This window comes from Marmota monax, unplaced genomic scaffold (genome assembly GCF_021218885.2).
Source record: "Marmota monax isolate L192 unplaced genomic scaffold, Marmota_monax_Labrador192_F-V1.1 WCK01_AAM20220418_F8-fsc00072, whole genome shotgun sequence".
Classification (NCBI taxonomy): Eukaryota; Metazoa; Chordata; class Mammalia; order Rodentia; family Sciuridae; genus Marmota; species Marmota monax.
This window is the reverse complement of record NW_026692356.1, coordinates 4,146,151-4,162,580: the sequence shown is the minus strand read 5'-3', so window position 1 is coordinate 4,162,580 and position 16,430 is coordinate 4,146,151. Positions and strand designations below refer to the sequence as shown.

Genomic DNA, 16,430 nt, shown 5'->3' with positions numbered 1-16,430 from the left:
CAACACACACAAAAAAGGCAAACACAAAAGACTTTACTGTATGACTCCATTCATATGAAATTTGAGAAAATACAAAATTATAGTGATTGCTTGAGTCCAGTAGCCAGGTCAAACTGAAACAAGAAATCAAGAATTTTTAGGATTCTTGTTGAAATTTTTCTATTTCAGAATATAGTGGTGGTTACATAACTATACATAATTATCAACAGTTATCCAGTAATCTTCTTTAAATGAATTAATTTCATTACTTATAAAATTATACCTCAGTAAATCTGAAAAAAGGAACTCGTCACATTTTTAATGCTCACTGACCACTTTACATTTTATTTTATTACAGTCATAATTTCCTGTTTTTAGGAAAACTGTGTCTTGATTTGTCACTTTTAGAGTGTTATAAAAATTAAATAACCAAATTTAGATGAACAATACAAAAAATAATTATCCATAAGCTCTGAATGAGGGCCTAAGGAACTTTCTAAGCAACATAAACTATGACATCTATTTTGGAAGCTATTTGCTTCCATGTTTTAAATGATAGCTCATAAAGTGACCTCACCTTAGTGCATCAGGGCCATCCCACACTCTATTCCTTCCTGTCTGTAACTCTTTCCACTCAATGTGTGGCTGACTCCTATCACTCTTCCCATTTCAACCTAAGACAACTCTTCTGGGAAGTATTCTGTTTTATGATAACCTAGAGTCTTTCTTCACAGAAAATATCAAAATTTGTCATTATTTTGTGTATTTACTTGCTTGTTTTTGGTCTTCTCCACAGAACTCTCAGATTAGTTTATCATTTTATTTACTACTATAACCAGTGTGTGGTACAGACACCTAACTGGTTGCTCAATAAACTTATGAATGTTTGAATAAAAAAAAGTGACCTAATTTAATCCTAATCACAAACCTGGGGACACAAGGTATTGTTGTACAGATGAGAAAACTAAGATTTAGAGAGATTAATGGTCCAAAATTACACAGCTCTTAATGGTGGTGCCATGAATCAACCTAAGGCTACTGTGACGCCAAGTCCTATTCACTTAACTATTAGTTGATGTCTATATACAGTTTAACAGAATTCACTGAGTTTCTACAATGGGTTGTCTACATAGAATCTTAAGTCAAATCCTATCATAAATTCTCAGGACTATTCAAAATATTTCCCTGGAATTTTGTTTGATCAAATATTCTTAGAAATAAAAGGGCCAACTCAATTATTTTGTCAAACAGAGAGATTTACTAGGCATGATGCCTGCTTCCTGGAATAGGCTTTGGTTGGCAACAACTAAATTTATAGTACATTCCTAAGTAATAAATGCACATTTTTGCTAAAGTAAATAATATAGTATTTATACATTCATACTGGTAATAAGGGTCTGCTGTCTCACTATTCTTAAACACTAACTCTCACTATACTGTACTTCCTGCTAAGACCAAACAATAAAGTACTAGCCATCACTAGTAAAAGCTTTGAATGTGGCTAGAGGCATGGCATTATACACCAATTAAGACAAAACAAAGGTTATATTCAGCAGTATGAAATTTTCTACAGTAATTCTATTCATTGGGGAGAAATAAAAATCAGAAAAAGCAAAGCACAATGAAAGAGCTTTTAAATAACAGTGTACTTAAATAAGTGAGTCAGAATAATGAGTCATCCTTAAGTGTATGGCTTAAAAATGTGAAAAGATACTACCATAAATTCTAAGATGTTAATCTTAATTCTTTTCAAGAAAATAATGCTGCTTTATGTGGAATTCCTGTCTTCAATGTGGTCATAGTTTTTCCACATGTGTAAAAATCAAATGGTTTTTAAGACCAGTCCCTTTAATATAGTCTATGGATAGGGACTGCTATAGAAGATATGAGTATAACCAACTGCAACCACACATTTGGTGAAATTCTGTAATATTCTTTAAGGTGGGAATAAGAGCAAGAAAACCCTTTTGTATCAGTATAACAATTCACATTGTACAAAAACTTATACACACCAATAGGAAACATGCCAATTAAATACTGTTAACATTAAGTAAAGAAACATTTATCCCCTTGCAAGGGATCTCTTCCTAATTCAATTATTTCTACCATTAGCATCACCATCTAGTCTTAAATTCAAAAGCCTAGTGTTGTTTTTTTTTTAGCTTTTATTTTTTTCCTTCACCCCTCTACATATAATTTCTCACTAATTTCTTAATATTCTTTTCAATCATCTCTTGCTTTTTTCATTTGCCCCACTACCACATGAACTCACCACCACATTTTGGTCAAAAAAATTGCAAGAGTTGTTAAATGCAAAATAAAAAGTTGTTACAAGACAGAGTACAGAGGCCAGGCACGGTGGCACATGTCTGTAATCCCAGTTTGGGAGGCTGAAACACGAGGATCATGAGTCCAAAGCCAGCCTCAGCAATGGTGAGGCGCTAAGCAACTCAGTGAGACCCTGTATCTAAATAAAATACTAAATAGGGCTAGGGATGTGACTCTGATTGAACTCAGGGGCACTCTTAAGAAAATTCAAGAGTTTTCAGTTTTACATGGTAGGGAGACAAAATTGAAGCTCAGGGTACGGCATGAACCAGGGCCTGAAGAGCCAAGCAAAATCTGAGTCCCTTAACTCCTCAATGCATCTTCTGCTTATCCACAAACAGCACAGAGTAAGAGAAATCAGGTGAAGAGTTTCAACAGGAAGTTAAAAGGCTCTTAGCAGTCTCAGAGTCCTGAGAGTTCTGGATCCACCAAGGAGACAGGAACTTGGGAAGCACCCCAGACTTACAGCTGAGGTCCCTAAATAACTACACCCCAGGATTAATAGAAAAATAGAAATAAATGAGGCTTTATAAATACTGAAAAACAGACTTTCAACAGCTCAAGAATTATTTTCACTAATTGTTCTGCCTCTTCTTTATTATTTTGTTTTGTTTTGTTTTGGGGTACCAGGGATTGAACTCAGGGGCACTTGACCACTGAGCCACATCCTCAGCCGTATTTTGTATTTTATTAGAGACATGGTCTCACTGGGTTGCTTAGTACCTTGCATTTTAAATTGCTGAGGCTGGCTTTAAACCCACAATCCTCCTGCCTCCGCCTCCCGAGCCGCTGGGATTAAGGTATGCACCATGGTGTCCAGTCTGTCCTGCCTCTTCTTTTAACTGCCTGGCAGAAGTTAAAAACTTTTCTGCAAATCTGTATAAATTGTCTATTTGTACTATGTACATTCCTTTAAAAGTTACCATGTACATGAAGAAAGAGAAGAAAGGGAGAAAAAAAAGGAGGGAAAGGAGGGAAGGGGATGAGAAGGAAGAGGGAAAGGAAACAAGACAGAGACAAACCTACAGGGTAAGATAGACTTTTTTTTTCCTTTTACTTTTTTTTTTTTTTTTTTTTAAGAATCAGAAGAAAATTCTACAACTGAAAGATACAATAGCTGAAATTAAAAATTCAATAGTTAGGCTTAACAGTGGATTAGACACCATTGAAGAGAGTAGTAATGATCTAGAAGACAAATAAAAAAAAATACATAGACTGAACAAAGAAAAAAGGATGGAAAATACATGAAAGAGCATAGGAGACATTTGAGACACAAGGAAATAGCCTAACATACTTGTGATTATAGTCCCATAAAGGGAACACAGAATGGTACAGAAGTAATTTTTGAAGAGTTAATAAGTAAGAATGGTAACTCAGATGTTTAAAAGAAACAACAAAACCCAAGGTGGATTTGATACCAAGAAAAACATCTGGACGCATCAGAGTAAAACTTCTGAAAATTACACACAAGGAAGAAATTTTTAAAAGCAGTCAGAGAAAAAAATAACCTTCCTATGAGCAGAAATAAGACTAATGGGCAAATTTCTTTAAAAAAAAAAAAAACTATGGAAGTCTGAAGACAATGAAATAGCACCTTTCAAATTCTGAAAGAAAATAAACTGCAACTTGGGATTTCAAAAAATGCTGGAAATATTCTTCATAATGAATGCCTCTGGGTGCAGTGGTGCTTTTTCCTCCCAGCAACTGAGGAGACTGAGGCAGGAGGATCACAAACTGGAGCCCAGAATGGGCAATCTAGCAAGATTCTGTCTCAAATTTAAAACAAACAAAAAAATGAATGCAAATATAAAAGGACATTTCTGGATAAACAGAAATGAAGGGGTACTCCCTGAATGCTAAACTTTGCATCATGCGGTTTTCTGAATGTCTATACCCAGACACCCATAAGATAAATCCCAAAGTGTCAAGAACAACCCTTGACAGTTTGGTCCCAGTTTGTGGTTAGTGAATTCTAAATATACCTTCTACCATTTCCCATCCATGTATCTCACAGTCAACTCACACTGTAATTCTTCCTCAAACAACTTCTAACTCCTTTAGATTATCGTATCTACTTACCTCATTAAATTGATATAAAATGTATTACTTATTCTTTATTGAAAGTCAGTGATTTTTTTTCCTGGAGTTTTTTGACAATGTCCAAATTCAAAGTATAATGTCTCAGCATATTTTATTATGCTTAATACTAATACACATTTTGATATTACCATAATGACATATGCAGATCAACAGCTGATTTTAAAAAAGCACAGAAAGTAATACAAGCCATTAAGTCAAGTTTAGTTATATACTTTTGTAATCATAACAGTACAATTTTCAAAATAAAAACTGCTACATTCTCTAAGCTAAAAGTCCAAGCCATGATGGTAATGCTTCCTAAGAAAGTGTGTGTGTGTGTGTGTGTGTGTGTGTGTGTGTGTTCCTATGTGCATGTACTGTGTATGTAGTATCTACAATGTGATATACAAACTTGTTCCTTAAGGAGTTTCTGAAGATTACAAATAAATGTGTAAAAGCTTTTGGAAATATCCTAATTTATTGCCCAAATAACAATTTCTACTTCATACTTTGAGGCAAGGAAATTAAAACTTCAAAAGTATTATGAAAATAAGTAGTAAACTCAGTCATTTTTTTAGTACAATAAAACAGCAACCTTAAGATCAAACTTTAGTCTAACTTGTGTGCTCCAAACACAATATTAGGCTTAATTACCACCTTGTCAGCAAAGGCAAAAATCACCTTAGCATCAAATAACATAAAGAAAATACAAATATTTTAAAGCTGAGGTGCTTTTTTTCTTATATAATTCTGTCCCAAAACACCCTAATCCTTTTTCCCCTGTACCATAACAACTTTCTCTAAAAGAGGAAGCAACATTGTTGGGTTTTCCACTTTTAAAAAAAGATTCCTAGGCTAAGGAACAGTTTATTTACCAAGGCATCCCAAATAATTAATACCCAGCTGTGACCCAAAGGTAAACACACGAGGGGAAAGGCCTCTAAACAGTAAATACCAGGTATTCAAACAGAAATAAACTGAAGTTCTTTATTTTAGCCACAAAAAGTCTCTCAAATATTTTACAAAACTTTCACACAAAACTAATTTATCTTGGGCTGGGGATGTGGCTCAAGTGGTAGTGTGCTCGCCTGGCATGCATGCAGCGTGGGGTTCGATCCTCAGCACCACATAAAATAAAATAAAGATGTTGTGTCCACCGAAAACTGAAAAATAAATATTAAATTCTCTCTCTCTTTCTCTTTAAAAAAAAAACTAATTTATCCTGTTTTTATTCAGAACAAATTTTAGACAATTAAAACAGGCTTAGGGTTGCTTTACTCTCAAAGTCAAAAAAGATGAGAAGCTGAAGGTTAGAAATTGGAAAAAAACTATTAAAGGCAGATATACTAATAATGTGTAAGAAATAACTGTCTACCTAAAGGAATCAGAAAGTTAAAAAAAACTATTAGGAAGAATTATAACACATTTATCTAAATCTACTTTGACCACACTCAAGCAGTGTTAAATATCTCATTAGGCCCTTAATTACTATTAAAAAATATTTAATTTGCTATCTTATGTTTTAAGATAGTAAAATGAAATTTTAAAAAGTAGTTTCAACCATAATAATCAAAACATAAGTCTGTGTTTCAAGCATCTCCCCCCAAAAAAATCCACATTGAAGAATATTACATTTCCTAATTGAACAGTTCCTATATACTTGTAAAATATTCAAGCAACACAGAAATGTATCAAGAAAAGTGAAATCTCCTTCTCCACACCCCTTTCCAATCCTACTCCCCAGTTGTGTTTTTGGTATGTCTCTATAACTTCTTTCTCCTCTGCATACTCCAAAACAGATACAATCACACCACACACATACACACCTGCATACAAACACAAGGATATATGTAAACATGTATGAGAGCATGGGCAAGAGAACCATACTATGCATATTGTTCTGCAATTTTTTTCTATTTCTCAAATATATTTCATAGATATTTTTGCAGGTCTGATTAAATAAATCAGGCTTTTTCTTTTCAGCAACTGGCTATACTATACTCCATAGTATGGATATACCACAACACATTAACCTTTCTTCTACTGACATATAATTTCTAATGGTTTCGTATTATATGAACAATACAACAGTGAAGATCTTATGTCATGATATGTAATCTGTGTACACACATAAATAGAACTGTATTTCTATAGAATACTTAGTCACAAACTAGCATTGGTGAGCCAGTGAAACACAATCTTTAATTTTTATTAAAAATACCAAATCGTTTACCAAAAAAAGTTTGCCAATTTGTTCTCTTACCAACAATGTGTATATAGCCTTCTTTCATCACACTGGACATCATTCAGTTTTAAATTTTAGCCAATCATTAGTTTATATCTACATCCTCAGACAACCATTGCTAGATTCCTATCAATACTCTCACATCTTCCTTACCAACAGAACCCAAATCTTTGCAGTAAGAATGTTCCAAGTTTAAAAATAAACTGTTTCCTTAGCCCCCTGCAGCTACTAGAAGCCATGCAACATAGTTCTGGCTGATGGCGTAAGGACAGGCACCCTGGATTTTCCCTTTTTCTTTTTCTTCTGGTCTGCCTCTAAAACCCATAGATGTGGATGCAGCAGCGATCTAGCCATAACAACAAAAATTGAGCATGGCTCAGCAGGTAAGTGCACTCCAGCACTACTTTGCCACTATAAACTGGCTACTGAGTTTACCTATCTGAAATGTTTCAGCCACCCACTCAGATTTTTTAAATTTTGCATCTAAATGTAATTTAAACACTAAACAGATCTCTGATTATTTGTGACATTGAATATTTTTCCATGTGTTACCAGCCGTTTGTACTCCTTCTGTAATTTGTCTGTCATGTATGCCAAATTTTCACTTAGTTGTCTGGATCTGTAAACATGGAATTCTGTAGAACAGAATCACATGTGGGCACATTTCTCAGTGCCCCCGTCTTATTAGATAAATAAGTCTTGGAAAAATAATAGTATTGGTCTTCTGGTAGTTCTTTTAAAACAAGATGTTTACTTACCTATAATCCACCTATCATATTCCTGGGTATTTATACTAGAGAAACAAAAATGTGTATCTACACAAAAACCTGGATGTGAATGTCAGTAGCATCTTTATTTGCAACAGTCAAAAACTTGAAACAATCCAAATATCCTTTATTGAGTAAATGATTAAACAAACCCTGGTACATCCATACTATGAAGTTCTTCTCAGCAATAAACAGAAACAACTACTGATACATGAAACAACTTGCTTGAATATCAAGTCAAAAAAGCCAATCCCCAAAGATAACATAAGATTCCATTTATATAACATTCTTAGAATGACAAAATTATAGAGAACAAATTAGTGGTTACAAGAGTTAGGGAAGGACTGGGCAACTGAGGGGGATGGGAATTGACTATAAAGGGGATTTGTGGGTGATGGATGGTTCTGTCATCTTGACCTTGATGGTGATTACATGAATCTACAGACGATAAAATTGCATGGAACTATGCATGCACACAACACAGCAAGTGCATGTGAAACTGATGAAATCTGAAAAAAGTACACCAATATCAATACCCTGGTTTTGATATTTAAAGCTATTAAAAAATGTTATCAATGGAGGAAACTGGGTAAAGGGTACATGGGACCTCTCTGCACTATGAATCTATAATTATCTGTAACTTTCTATGAATCTATAATTATCCCAAAACAAAAAGGTTCTTTCAAACAGTACTTGGTTCTGTTTTCCAAAACCCCTTAATTAATATATCCATTCCCTACTTTTCAACTTTCTCCCAGTGGAGTCTGGTTAAAGTTTTTCCTTCTTCTCAGTTCAACTCCAAATTCCACATTTCTAAATCAAATCAAACATGACAATCAGAGTACATGAGAGTGCCAATGCTTCCCTACCAATTTTGCGCAAATAACTCTCAGCCACTGAGAATTCAGCAGTGGGAAGCCAGGGTTATCAAGAACAGCCATTCCAAAACAGCATTTCATTGACATTTTTGCATTGTTTGCTTTACAGAAAGATAGGGAACTTCTCATAATTATTTAAAATTTAAGGGAATATTCAAACATTCTTAAGTAATAAATTAGCCTAAGACAGAGTTTCAAAGCATAGTATCCATATTTTATTAGATGTTTCTGATAATTGCAGTGATAAAACTAGCAGATGTTCAGGTATTTGTCATTAAAAACCCTCCATGACTAAGTAGCATAATGACCTTTATTAATCACTGCATCTGGTGTCTGTCAAATGGGGAAGAAATGATACTCAGCAGCCTATTTTTAAAAAGTAACAAGTTATCTGAATGAAGGCACTTCTGCACATTTAAATGACACTGAATTATATTAAGATAATAGTACAAACAGACATTTAATTCCAAGAAGCAATCTAAGTGAAATAACTCATTGCAAATCTAATTGTTCTCTAGAGAATGATCATAATGTCTACTGGGCAGTCTGTTTCAGTAATAAAATAATATAAAGAATTGAATCCTCTCAGTAATTAGGCAAGTCATTCAATTTATCAATTATCTATTATTCATATATGTATTCATCACTTTGATGATAAGCTACAGAGAAAGGAATACCAAGGAAGCTCATGGATCACACTATATTATTTAGAATTAACTTCCTTCCAAACAATGAATGAACAGCAATCTTTATTCTGGCTTAATAAAGGATAAGTACTTTAAAAAATAATTACAGACACATATGCTATAAGGTAAAAAGCAGAGACATTTTAAAAAGGTATCTAAATCATATCCAAGTGATGACTGGTACCTCTGCTCTACCAGTTCCCAGCTATCCACTATGCCAGATTTATAAAACCTGAGAAAGTATAGTCACTGATTAAATCGGTATCTTAGAAGATGTCTCAGAGACTTCAATCACATACCAAGACCATATAAAAATTTGATTCATACTAGTGGTTTCAAAATATCCACTCTTTTCTCCATTACAAGGTAATATGGATGACATATATTTATGACAGTATGTGCTATCCAAAATAGCTCAATCAATACATTTAGGGCTTGCACACCAATGTTATTGTATATTAAATAATAATAAATGGGCATTCTATCTGATCTCACTACACCACAGGCAAACATCATTCTACGGAAGTTAAATTTTTTACAGGGTTTTTTTTTCCTCATATGGATATAATAATCTGTTTAAAGTGAAAAATAATTTAAATCATACCTAGATGTTATTATTATGGAAACATAAGAACTAAGTTTTGCTTGTTATAAGAAGGGATTTTTTTTTCTTTTTGACACTGACTATATTTCCTTTGCTATGCTCATGTGATAAGCATTTGAATACACTAAGGAAGAACACAGAAAGAAGCACCATACAGCAGAACAAAGAACACAGAAGTTAAAGAAATGGGAAACCCAGATAAAATCAGCATGCTATAAGAATGTGTCATCCAGAAAGTATTTACAAGGTGATCTGCAAGTCTCTGTATTGCAAGGCCATGCACAGCCCCTCACCATTCAGACACAGACAGACAAAAGTGGAGTCTTGAGAAAAGGAGCACATTTCTGAGACTCACATCACAGATGGCAGAAAGGGTTCTGGACTCCTGTTACTTCAAAGACTACTTGAACAAATGTAGTTTTGATATTAATAGAAATACTGATTGCATTTAAAAAACTAAAAAGATTATTTTATTCAACAAGCATACACTGAGGATTTACTACATACATAGATAATAATGCTATGCGGTCTGGGGGAACCTATATACCATGTGAAGAGATGAAACAACCACTATTAAGTATTTTTTACAACAAAGGCAGTGATTAACTGAAAAACAGAACCACAGGCTAGAACTAGATGGTGACGAAAAATGAGTTGGAGGACAAGTAGCTCCCCAAATTCCTGACAAAAGAGACTGTTTCACCCTGAAAGCATTGAGCACTTAGCAAGAATGTCTGACCAAAAAGTTATTCTAAACTGTGGTACAATGTACAACTAAAAAAAAAAATGCATTCAAGCAGTTGGTATTTATACAATATTTTTTCTCAAAATGACAGTAAAAGATAGTCCAACACACAATAAATTTAAAACTATAGTAACTCCAAATATCATGCACACTTTTTTACTTAAAGAACAATATTTACTATGTGTGAAGTGCTATTCTAAGCACTTTACAAATGTTGACTCATTTAAATCACAATTAATAATCTTATGAAAACTTTTGTCTCCTGCTATTCATCTGGTTTAATATATAAGGAAAATGAGGCACAGAGAAATTGAATTACCTGCCCAAGGGCATATAACTAATAAGTAATGGATTCTAGATCCAAACCCCAACAATTTAGCTATACAATCTACCACCATTCAAAATTTTGAACTTTCTGCAATGTGTCTATTGTGCACTTACAATGTGGTTAATATAACCAAAGAACTGCATAATTTTGTTTTGCTTGATTTTAATTGTTTTAGTTTAAATAACCACATATAGCCAGTGGCTACCATGCTGGACAATTCAGATTACACTGCTTTACCGGTAGCCTCAATGACTAAGAAAAGAATGTTGCTCAAGTGGTCCACTACAGCCCAGTTTAAACATTTAAATAATTCATACATTTTTTTTTTAATTTCAGTTTGAAGTAATTACTGATTGCAAAAACTTACTACCTTAAACTGTGTTTTAAGAACACTATATTGAATCAGACATTATCCATAAAGCCCTGTATTCTGTCCTAAGCATAAAAATCTTATTCATCTAAGAGATCAGTAGAACATCAACAACAGTGATAACAATAACAAAACGAACAAAAACTGCTTAACAACACATGTAGTCCCTACAGTGTGCCAAGCCCTGAATAAGTCCTTTACATGTAGTACCCCCTTTCAGTTTTCATGCTGCTCTTATTATTACAATCCCTACTTTCAGATAAAGAATGAAGCTCAGGGAATTTACATAACTTGCCAAAAGTCATACAGCTAATAGATGAACAAACCTAGGATTGCACCCGCAATGTGCCTGTATAGAAAAGTTCTTGCTCTGTGTAACTACCCTACTCTTTGCTACCCTTCCTCTTCATCAAATCACTCATAGAAATGTGTATCAACTTAGCAACAAAATTGGAAAATCTCCAAAAGCTATTCATAATTAAGCCAAATACACAACTTTCTATGTCTACTATAAACCAATTTATCAATCTATGTGCATATGTGGGCATGGAAAAAGTAAACATATTCAGATGGGCTTTATGAATTGATACTGTAACCCAACAGGATACTATAAAAAGAACAAAACTGGCCTTAAGAAATATTCTATGAATGTGAGTGCTCTGAGATTTTAAGAGAACAACTAACATATAATATGTGGAAAACACCATGACACAGGCATGTTCTCTGACTTGCCTGAAATCACAGGGTGGTAAAACTAATCACAGGTCTTCTGACTCCTAAATTATCGATATTACCACATTATAATGGTCCTGTGTCTCAGCTTAGGATACACATTATTCCTCAGGATATGCACTATTTCTCATTAAAACTGTCCAATCCCAGCACAGAACAAAATACTCTGTAACAGTGTTTAAGCTGTATACTAAAAGACTATATTTAAATGACACTTATTTCTAGTCTTATTTATTACTAGCAATACTAGCAAGGACTGCTTTGACTGCCAAGAAACGAATCAAGACATCTAGAGGAGTTGGGATGGATATACATGCTCCTTAGTGTCACTAGTGTCACAAAAGATTAAACTTCTATATTTTTCCCCCACTGTACTGCTTCTGTTATCATGGTCACATTATGGCTGCTGTACAACTCAAGGAACTGCATTCACATTTCAGGTAGACAGAAGGCTGTAACAAGGAAGCAGAGGTGAAAACCACCTCAGATGACAGAACTTTCCCAACAATGCCGTGCAGACTTTTGCTTGCATCTCAGGAAACGGAGTTTGTTGGCTTGTTTTTTATTTGTTTTGTTTTGTTCTGAGCACAAGTTCACTCCAAACAAAATTAAAGTTCCATCATTAGTAAAGATTTAAAGGAAAATGGTTCAGTCAGAAGAAGAAGTTGTGCTCCATTTGTGTACACTGTGTCTAAAATGCAATCTACAGTCATGTACAACTAATTAGAATAAATTAAAAATAAAAATAAAAGAAAATGGATACTATACTACTGGCAATCGTATCTACATATGCAGTCAAATTCTCAAATTCTCGTTAAATATTTTTTATCATAGCATCATCGTTTTGGGTCAAGAGCAAGATATGCTTTGCAAATCATAAAGAATTACATAACTACAACTAAATAAAGTATAAAAGATGCTATAACTTCAGTGTTTCAAGATCAAGTAGTCAATATCTGAAGCAAAATATAAATACATTTTAAACTGAAGCCAAAATATACTATCTGCCCATTACAAAGTATGTCAAAGGAGTCATTTTACATATCTTTCTGTTCACTGTTTATTAGCTCTATTCCATTTATCTAAGATCATTTTATAAGAACATTATATAAAACATGGGTAAAAACAGAATGGAAGCAAAAACATTCAGTATGACAAAACATGTATTTTAATTGACATTTGCTGGTCAATTCAGAATTTAAAAGGTGTAGGAATAGAGGCAAAAGCAAAGTCCTGAGATTACAATGAAAGTAATGATTAATTCTGATCCAGAACAACCCATGTGGGGGTGGCATTTGAGCCTCAAAATCCAATCTGGCAAATAACTGTAACTGCTCTGGAAGGTCAGGGCTTGCCATGCAGATGGGGCAGCCATTTGGGAAGCAAATGAAGCATTCTGATGCAGTTGGCACAAAGGTGTATGGAGAGATCTAGTGACATGTCTAGATATACAGTGTTAAGTCCAAATTCTAGATTTTATGGTTGATTCATAAAGCTATTTCAGACAGGAAAGGAAAGATGGAGCGTAGGGTCAAATGACTAGTCTTGCTCTCACCTCCTCCCATACCACCCTAATAAGAGTATTTCCAAACTTCTTTACATGGTATTTACACGGTCTCTTCATGTGCGGGCACCTGAGATCCCCTCTAACACCATCTCCACCACTATTCCCCAGCCCTCATCTACTTTTTTTGGTCAGATTTAACAACCTGCAGATTTTCCAATATATTTTCCCTCTCTTAATTCCATAACTTTTTAAAAACATGCAATTTTGCTGAGTACAGTGGTACACGCCTGTAAAACCAGCAACTAGGGAGGCTGATGCAGGAGGATCACAAGTTTCAGGCTAGCCTCAGCAACTTAGCAAGGCCCTAGGAAACTCAGCATGACCCTGTCTCAAAATAAAAAAAGATAAAAAAATAAAAAGCTAGGGATGTAGCTCAGTGGTAAAGAGCCCCTGGATTCAATCCCCAGTACCCAAATAAATAAATACTCTTTCCCTTGGGATGCTTATACACCTCAAATACCCGCCACCTACAAGCTAGCTAAACTTTGTGCATCCTTTGAGAATCAGATTCTTTCACTTCCCTCATTATCAAACTAGAGTCAGAAGAGAGTTATGCCTCTGGGAATTCGCATGGCTCTATTGCAACACCTATCATATTATTGTAATTACTTTTGTCTCTGACTACTTCATATTGAGTTTTCTTGAGGATACTCGTTTACACCCTTGCATCTAAGGTGTATTATGTTCAATGCAAGTTTATCAGATGAAGTGAAAGAGGAAGTTACTATAATAATCTAGAAGAGAGGTGATAAGGAATTAACATTGGGAATGAAAAGGTCAGGGAAGACAACCAAGCTCATGTGTCCTTGTGTTCTATTATCAGGAGATAACATCAGGGCCTCATTCAAAATCAACTCTTGGAATAATTTTAATAAATTTGGCCATCTAATATAAAATGAATAATTTGAATCACTAAAACATTCAATCATATTCAGCACACTTCTGCTTTGACAAACTAGGGAGATGTATACTATTTTCAAAAGAATTTTATCCAAATAAACATGAATCTTTTGAAGGAGAAAACTAAGCTCCTTAGAAATACACAGTTACAATGATTATATTTATGCCTGTGTACATCTGAAGAGACTATGTGGTTAATTTACTTTTCAGTCTGCTCAAAAGTGAGTGTTCCCACTTTGCCGATCTAGTAGAGCTTAGCCCTAGAGATGAACAATAATGAGGACATTTGAGAGGAAAACTGCGACAATTTATATTCCATTCAGCACATCTCATCCCTTTCCCTAGTCCACAAGACTAAATTATTCTAACTTTGCCCATGATGGTCTCATGTCAAAACATACAAACCAACTAGATACCTCTGCCCTAGCTCTGCAAACACTCTTAAGACAAGGTTGTCTTAATAAATGTATGTTTGCTTGTTCATTCATTCATTCATTCACTTCTTAATTTCCCCCCAAAATTCCCAAACTAGACTTCAGTCCCACAATAAATCTGTTGACTATACCAAAGAAAACTAATTAATGAAAACCTCTTAAACCCCAACTTTCATAGTTTAGGATAATATCCCCTTCATATATCAATTTTTCCAGACTACCTACTACTATCACTGTGAGTAGAATATTTGAAAATGTTGTACTTTCTCTACATCCATCCAAATCCACACCATATTTTAAAGAACTGAGATAAAAAGTCTCTTTATTTTGGATATTTTATATTTGTCTGCATGACCTGACTTTGCTCAAAGAAGTTATCAGTATTACAAATTACAAAAGGATAAAATAGAAAATTAACTGAATGATTAAGAATATTATTAGAAGAGGTTTGAAAAAACACACTTATGAATAAGAAAAAAAAAATCTTTGCATAAGCTTCTTCTGTTTTCCCCATTCACAGAAAATTCCATCTGAAACAAATTAGAAAAAAACCTGAGGAAAAAAAGCCATGTTATCATTTTACTATATAGTATCTTTTGGTAATATTTTTTCCATAATTGTATAGTATTACCTGTCCTATGAGATACACATACTTTGAAAGGAAAAAAATAATAATATTCTTTTCCCTGGCTACATTCCAAGTAACTGTGATTGTTACTGAAAAAAAAAAAAAAGAAACAGTCCAATAAAAAATTCTGACTATAAAAGTCAAACTGTATGAATTTGGTATTTTCAAACAGTTTGAAATTACCTTAACTAATTTGTATCCTCCTGAAATACTGAAAAGTAGTAAGCTTTTCTTAAAATGCCTAATTGTTAGAATGTTATGATTTAGACCCAGGAATGTAGTCTACTTCTAAAGAAAGGGGAGGAGAAATATAGTAGAAAACAGGAAATAAATAATTATAAAGCAACCTAAATAATACTGTCAAATTTCCAAAGGTAAACAATGATATAGTATTTCCATTTCTTCATTTAAATACCATGTTCTTCCATAAAATTTAAAAACAGCCAAGAACAACAGTCTAAGGTCTCTTTCAGCTCTAACAGTCTGCATATGGTTCAGCATACTGTATATTAGGATATTGTTTCAGACCATCATCCTAAATCATTTTTTACATGGGACGTTAAGGAATCTCATAAGCTTTATTTTAAAATACTGATCATACTATGTTAAAGAATAAACCTAAAATAATCTATATTTTGTATCATACATGAGGTATATTTATGCTCCTCAAACCATATAAAGATAGAATCCTTACATATAAAGCATTATATTCTTTTTTTATATATATATAGTTGTAGATGCAGAGCATGCCTTTATTTGTTTAGTCATTTATGTGGTGCTAAGGATCGAACCCAGTGCCTCATACATGCCAGGCAAGCGCTCTGCCACTGAGCTACAGCTCCAGCCCTAAAGCATTATATTCTTACATATGAAAATGCTAATACATAAATTTATCAACCAAATAACTTTAAACCATAGATTAAATTAGTGAAACTGCCACTATTATCACCTTAGCTAATAGCCTGCATTTTTTGAAAGTCAATTAAATCAATTCCTAATTGTCATTTCAGAGACTATTTCATATGTTTAAAAAGAAAAATATATAAGTATTTCTTCAAAGGTATCTATTAGCTCATTTTAATATCTGTAAGTCAGACAAGTAATTTCCCAAAATTTGTAACATATTTCAGCACATACCAGACACAAGCTACAAATACAAC

At 33.8% G+C, this 16,430-nt stretch overlaps 1 protein-coding gene across 7 annotated transcripts in view; it reads right to left on the bottom strand.

Moving 5' to 3' along the window:
- Usp6nl (USP6 N-terminal like) overlaps nt 1-16,430 on the bottom strand; it is a 156,608-nt gene that overhangs the window by 94,415 nt on the left and 45,763 nt on the right. The window lies entirely within an intron of this gene.